General features: G+C 40.7%; 1 non-coding gene across 1 annotated transcript; it reads left to right on the top strand.

Moving 5' to 3' along the window:
- Positions 1-2154: 2154 nt before the first annotated feature.
- LOC148213186 (small nucleolar RNA R71) lies at positions 2155-2261 on the top strand. Its single transcript, XR_015793047.1, has one exon. It is a non-coding gene; the product is annotated as a small nucleolar RNA R71 (small nucleolar RNA).
- The last annotated feature ends 5010 nt before the right edge of the window (positions 2262-7271 follow it).

Genomic DNA, 7271 nt, shown 5'->3' with positions numbered 1-7271 from the left:
AGAATTTCTTTCCTTACAACCTCTTTCATCTTCGGGTTCAACCGCCTTTGACTCTCAATAGAGTTCTTAGCATCTTCTTCCAATAAAATTTTGTGCATGCAAAAGGCCGGGCTTATCCCTCGGATATCGCTATCGTCCATCCAATGGCCTTTTTGTGCTTCTCCAAAATCTGCAATAAAGAATATTCATTAGTAGGTGATAAATTGGAAGCTATAATAACTGGTAAAGTGTCGTTATCCCCTAGATACACATATTTCGGATGCGACGGCAATGGCTTCTGCTCCAAAGTGGGTGGTTCCACTATGGACGGAAGTAACGACTTGCATTCTTCTTTTTGTATTTTTTCAATAGGATTAGTCACATCTTCTGGTCTTTCTGCCATCTTATCAAGCTCTTCTTCAATCTCTGTAACTAACAAGTCATAAAACTCATCAAACATAACAGGATTCAAGTTAGTTATAGCAGAGCATTCTTCAAAATCTCCTGGTAATTTAACTTCTTCATTATTTACCCTCATTGTAATTTCTCCCTTCCTCACATTAAAAACTGTATCCCCAGTGGCTAGAAATGGTCTTCCCAAAATAATGGGAACGTCTAAGTCTGCCTCGCAATCTAGAATGATAAAGTCTGCAGGGAAAATGAATTTGTCCACCTGGACTAAAACATCTTCTATCTTTCCCTCAGGTCTTATGATAGATCTATCTGCTAGTTGGAGGGTAACCGTAGTAGGTCTAGCTTCTCCTATGCCTAAAGATTTGAAAACTGATAATGGCATAAGATTAATGCTAGCGCCTAGATCACATAATGCCCTGCCTAAGTTTTTTCCTCCTATGGAACATGGAATGGTAAAACTGCCAGGATCGTTACATTTCATGGGTAGCGGGCTGCCTACGGCTTCACTACTATATTTTGTCATGGCTACCAGTTCATGCTCTCCTATCTTTTTCTTCCTAGAAACTATATCTTTCAAAAACTTAGCATAATTTGGCATCTGTTCTAGAGCATCTACTAATGGTATATTTATATGCAATTGTTTTAAAATATCTAAAAAATTTTCTAAACTGGGAATCATTATTTTTCTTAACTAATCTTTGTGGAAACGGGGGAGTAGGGGTAAAAGAAGGCTGTACCTGTGGAGGAACACTCGGGGTGTCCTCATTACCTTTTCTAGTATTTTCTTTTTCTGGTGTTGTTGAATTTTCTGGTATCTTTACAGTTGGTTCAGTGGATGGAATCTGTACATCTGTTGTTGGCATTGTTGGTCCATCATATGCCAGTCCACTCCTAAGGGTGACAGCTTTGCACTGTTCTTTCCCTTCTCGTTTTGGTAATTCAGTTTGGCCTGGAAAAGAACCTTGTGGTCTATTCTTCAATTCATTGGCGAGTTGTCCCAATTGGGTCTCGAAATTCCTCATTGATGCCGCTTGGGATTGTATCACTGCGTCGGTTCGAGCCATGTACTCCTTCATCATATTCTCAAGATTTGAGCTGTTATTTTGAACTGGTGGAGTCTGTGTTCTCTGATTGTACTGCTGTTGCGGCGGTGGGATGTATTGCTGTGTAGGTGGAACATAGGGCTGCTTGTTCTGCTGGCTCTGCCCTTGATTAAAACCGCTCGAACCTCCTTGACCTCCCCATGAGAAATTAGGGTGGTGCCTCCAACCTGGGTTGTAGGTGTTCGAATATGGGTTAAAGTTCCTATTGTTCCCATGTCCTACATAAAAAACAGAAGCAGGGTTATGTGGACAATTATCATAAATATGGTTTTCACTGCAAAATGAACAAATGAGATCGTTGACTTGGCAAACAGGGGCAGGAGTGCAAAAATCCGACTGCACAGGTTGTATCGGTGTGGCTAATGGATTTTTTATTCCCAATGCCATCTCTTTCAGCCTCTGGTTCATTGTAACCATCTCTTTTTGCATCGAGGTCGCAATGTCCAGAGCCAAAACTCCAGCTGGATCTTACTTCTTTGGTGCTGCCCTAGATCTTTGCGAACACCATAGTTCGTTGTGTGAAGCTAAGTCATTTAGGATGTCAACTATCTCGTTGAATGTCTTCTTTGTAAAGGCTCCGTTGGCAGCATTGTTTAGCATCATCTTCGTAGGATGATCTAAACCTCTAAAGAAATGTTCTATCTGGATGCATGCCGGCAAGCCATGGTTCGGACATTTCCTAATTAGTTCTTTAAATCTTTCCCACGCCTCGTGAACAGGTTCACGATCATACTGTCTAAAGGAGATGATCTCCTCTCTGATATCAGCGTGGCGAGTAGGTGGGAAGAATTTTGTTAAGAACTTCTCCACTAACGACCCCATGTGGTGATGGATCCCGGTGGAAATGCATTGAGCCATGCTCTAGCTTGGTCCTTCAAAGAAAAATGAAAAAGTGTTAGTCTCAGAGCATCGTCTATTATACCAGGTAATCGAAATGCATTTGCAATTTGAATGAATGATTTTAGATGATCATGTGGATCCTCATGTTCCTGCCCTCCAAAATGTCCAATTGTCTGCAACATTTGGAACATCATTGGTCTAAGCTCAAAGTTTGCGTGGGCTGGAATAGGGTTGACTATCCCTGAATCAAAGTTATGAAAAGCCGTGGCGGCATATTCTCGCATTGCCACGTCTCTGTTGTCCGCCATCTGAATATGGTTGAATTCATCATTTCTCGCATGATCCCTCATATTACCGTTAACAGCAGGTGGATCAACCGGATCACGAGGTGGAATATCTGCCATTGATGTGCTCGTACTCTCTACCTCACTTTCAGGACTGATTTCACCTTCTCTCTCTTTTTGCTTTTCTAGTTGTTTTCGAAGTCTTTGCTCCTTTCGAGTTTTTCGAAGGGTCCGCTCAATCTCAGGGTCAAGGGGTAGAAGAAAAGATCTTGTGCTCATGCACTTTAACTTACCCCTTGATTACGCTTGTTTACATGCGTAAAAAGAAGGTTTTAGATGCTGTTTTTACTATGTTTCAGCTTTGTTTCGGACTTTTTCTCGATCGTTTGAGTTCCAATTCATGCAAAATTCATATACTATGGTTTGTGGATGGCTTATGTTGTATTTATGACATTTTAGGACCATTTGGGAGTGCAAATTAATCAAAAGAAGCGAAAAGACGGAAAAACCTACCTGGGAGGCGCCAGGCGCCTGGGATGCCTGCAGAAAAACAGGTTTTCTTCCAACTTTGCCCTTAATGAAACGCGTCTTCCAATGCGTTTTGGTGGTTCCAACTGATGCATACGTGTAGAAGAAGTGTTCCACTATCAGTTTGAGCACGATTTGGTCAGTCAAAGGAGTTGGAAATGGGTGATTCACCATCGTTTTAGGACCTACCTAACCAATTCTGCACAGCTATAAATTCCAGCAACTTCTCCACCAAATTCATCAAGCCTTGCTTCCTTCTCTTGATCATTTTTAGTGTTTCTTTGTTGCTTTCTAAGTACTTTTGAGTTGCTTTCATTAGTTACTTTTGGTTTTTAAATCTCGAGCACTTTACATTCCTTTATTGAGCTTTGTTTTGTTTCCATTTGTACTTAGTCATTTTCTACTTATTCAAATCTATAAAAATCCAGCACTTTGCTTATCTTCCCTTTGCCTTTACTTTATTTTTAGTTAAGAGAGTTGTGTTTTTGGAGGAAAGAGCACGTGACACTCCCCTTTGCTTGAAAGAGAAGGGCGAAGCTCTCAATCCCGATAAAAACTCTCCGTTAGTTAACTTTTGTTTTTCACACATGCATTCCACATTCAACCATTTTACTTGCTGTATTTTCTTCAATATGTCTTTCTAAATTCCCGTCTCTAGCCCGGTTATGGATAGTTAGCCTTTTATGTCTAAAAAGGGTTGCTAAGAAGTAGTGTTTTTACTTTCCATTCATTGCTCAACATGTTTTCCCAAAAAAAGTTAGGATTTAGAGAAGGCCACTGTAAGTCTTAACAAGTCAATACTGAAAAGGTTGCTTATTTGCATTGTTGAGTGGTTAAACCGAGGAGAGGAGCGCCTTAGACATAAGGGTTCCGCTTAAGTAGCCTAGACATAGGACCTTAACCCGAGGTTGCGACTATTTCTATCCTAAAACTAAGATATATCTCATAATAGACATATTAGGGAATGTCTTAGGACTTTGAACTTGCTTAGACATAAGTAAAGTGAGAAGCGTAGTCGTTAGTTTCTAAAGTAAAATGCATATTATCCTTAGCATGTCCTTGATTCTTTGTTGGCTAACTTGAAGTAAATCGGGCTAGGTTTTATTATTATAAGTCCAAATCCCAAATCCAAAACCATTATTTGTGACCACTTCCCATTTTACAAGAATCACTCATTTCAACATTCACTATTCTTTAAAACTTCAGAGTTTGGAAATTATTTAGAAGTCCTTGAGGATCGATACTTGGATACTCCATCCATTTTATATTACTCTGACAGGTGTGCGCTTGCATCTATATAATTGTTACCACGCTTAGTGCGTGCGTTCAGCATAAACACCCAGTCACCCCAGTGAGATAAACGACCAAAAATATAGAACAAAAACGGTGGATGGAAATTACACCCAACAACAATTCACAAAAATAAAAACTAAAAGAATTTGAAAATAATTTTAAAATTAAAGTCCCCGGCAACGGCGCCAAAAAACTTGACTGGTGGTTATGCTGAACGCACGCACTAAACGTGGTAACAATTATATAGATGCAAGCGCACACCTGTCAGAGTAATATAAAATGGATGGAGTATCCAAGTATCGATCCTCAAGGACTTCTAAATAATTTCCAAACTCTAAAGTTTTAAAGAATAGTGAATGTTGAAATGAGTGATTCTTGTAAAATGGGAAGTTGTCACAAATAATAGTTTTGGATTTGGGATTTGGACTTATAATGATAAAACCTAGCCCGAATTACTTCAAGTTAGCCAACAAAGAATCAAGGACATGCTAAGGACAATATACATTTTACTTTAGAAACCAACGACTACGCTTCTCACTTGACTTATGTCTAAGCAAGTTCAAAGTCATAAGACATTCCCTAATATGTCTATTATGAGAGATATCTTAGTTTTAGGATGGAAATAGTCGCAACCTCGGGTTAAGGTCCTATGTCTAGGCTACTTAAGCGGAACCCTTATGTCTAAGGCGCTCCTCTCCTCGGTTTAACCACTAAACAATGCAAATAAGCAACCTTTTCAGTATTGACTTGTTAAGACGTACAGTGGCCTTCTCTAAATCCTAACTTTTTGGGAAAACATGTTGAACCATGAATGGGAAGCAAAAACACTACTTCTTAGCAACCCTTATTAGAAATAAAAGGCTAACTATCCATAACCGGGCTAGAGACGGGAATTTAGAAAGACATATTGAAGAAAATACAGCAAGTAAAATGGTTGAATGTGGAATGCATGTGTGAAAAACAAAAGTTAACTAACCGAGAGTTTTTATCGGGATTGAGAGCTTCGCCCTTCTCTTTCAAGTAAGGGGGAGTGTCACGTGCTCTTTCCTCCAAAAACACAACTCTCTTAACTAAAAATAAAGTAAAGGAAAAAGGAAGATAAGCAAAGTGCTGGATTTTTATATATTTGAATAAGTAGAAAATAACTAAGTACAAATGGAAACAAAACAAAGCTCAATAAAGGAATGTAAAGTGCTCGGGATTTAAAAACCAAAAGCAACTAATGAAAGCAACTCAAAAGTACTTAGAAAGCAACAAAGAAACACTAAAAATGATCAAGAGAAGGAAGCAAGGCTTGATGAATTTAGTGGAGAAGCTGCTGGAATTTATAGCTGTGCAGAATTGGTTAGGTAGGTCCTAAAACGATGGTGAATTACCCATTTCCAACTCTTTTGACTGACCAAATCGTGCTCAAACTGATAGTGGAACACTTCTTCTACACGTATGCATCGGTTGGAACCACCAAAACGCATGGGAAGACGCGTTTCATTAAGGGCAAAGTTGGAAGAAAAACTGTTTTCTGCAGCCTTCCCAGGCGCCTGGCGCCTCCCATGTAGGTATTTCCGACTTTTTGCTTCTTTTGATTAATTTGCACTCCCAAATGGTCCTAAAATGTCATAAATACAATATAAGCCAACCACAAACCATAATATATGAATTTTGCATGAATTGGAACTCAAACGACCGAGAATCCGAAACAAAGCTGAAACATAGTAAAAACAACATCTAAAACCTTCTTTTTACGCATGTAAACAAGCGTAATCAGCTGGCATCAAGCGAACGTGCATGCTGGCGGGACCATTGGCCTGTTGTGAGGTTAGCAAGGCTGGAGCGCGCGAGCGGTGACAGGACTAGGTCACGCGTGGGCGCTGTCGGCAGGTGGGGGCGCGGGCGTAGACGTGCGCGTGCTGGACGCTGGCGAGCGTGCGCCAGGTGTTGTGGGCATACTTGTCTAGGGTGTGTTACCCATGGCCGCATGTCCAAACCATCCTCACCACTCGCCTTTCTTTCATGTCTTTAAAGCTTTTTAGTGTAGTTTTCTTGTATAGGGTTTTTAGGGTTGTAGGTGGAATTTGGCCGAGCAGCTTTGGAACTACGTGTGTATTGGTAAGATATGTAAGCACACCAAATTTCAAGCCAATCAGAGTTCACACGGGCCCTGTAGGCCACCGAGTGACTCCTTGCCACTTAGGACGTCTACACCTGCCACACCAAAATTGCCTTATAATGTACCTTGGGGGGACCAAGTAGTCATCAAACCTCCCCCCGACCAAGTGTTGTATACTTTCTTACAATCAAAGCTTTCTTGCATCCAATGTCTATAATGCTTGTTTCAAAGATGTTTTCAACTGTTTTTCTCTCTTACGTTTTCTAAAACCAATTTTCTCGTAAAACGTAAACGGAGGCTAGACCCACGACTGAGATTGCCCGCAACTTATAGTTTTTCTCAGCTGACTTGCTCGTTTGAGCTAGAGCAAGTGCCGCACAATAGCTCGAGCTACATCAAAAAGGTGCGATTGTGACAATGGTATCAGAGCTTAGTTAGCTCCTCAACCCGAGAAAGTCCGGAACCATGTCGGCGACAAAACAACTGAGCAAGTCGCACATCGACCGACTGGTAGAGATAGAAGAACAACTTCTCTACCTAAGAGAAGTCCCAGATACCCTTCGTCTGCTGGAGGCGTGAGTTGATGAGTTCTCCGAGAAGTTTGGAGAAATAGACGCAGTGAATGCCTGTGTAGACGGGTTGCCGATACAAGATATAGACATGAGGGTTGAAGCCCTAGAAAGCAAAGCTACGCGTCCTGGTAGCTTCGAACGTGGAGATAGT

This window comes from Momordica charantia (genome assembly GCF_013281855.1).
Source record: "Momordica charantia cultivar OHB3-1 chromosome 1 unlocalized genomic scaffold, Mcharantia_2.0 BLBB01000001.1, whole genome shotgun sequence".
NCBI classification, from domain to species: domain Eukaryota; kingdom Viridiplantae; phylum Streptophyta; class Magnoliopsida; order Cucurbitales; family Cucurbitaceae; genus Momordica; species Momordica charantia.
The sequence above is the reverse complement of the archived record's forward strand: the minus strand, read 5'-3'. Positions and strand labels throughout refer to the sequence as shown.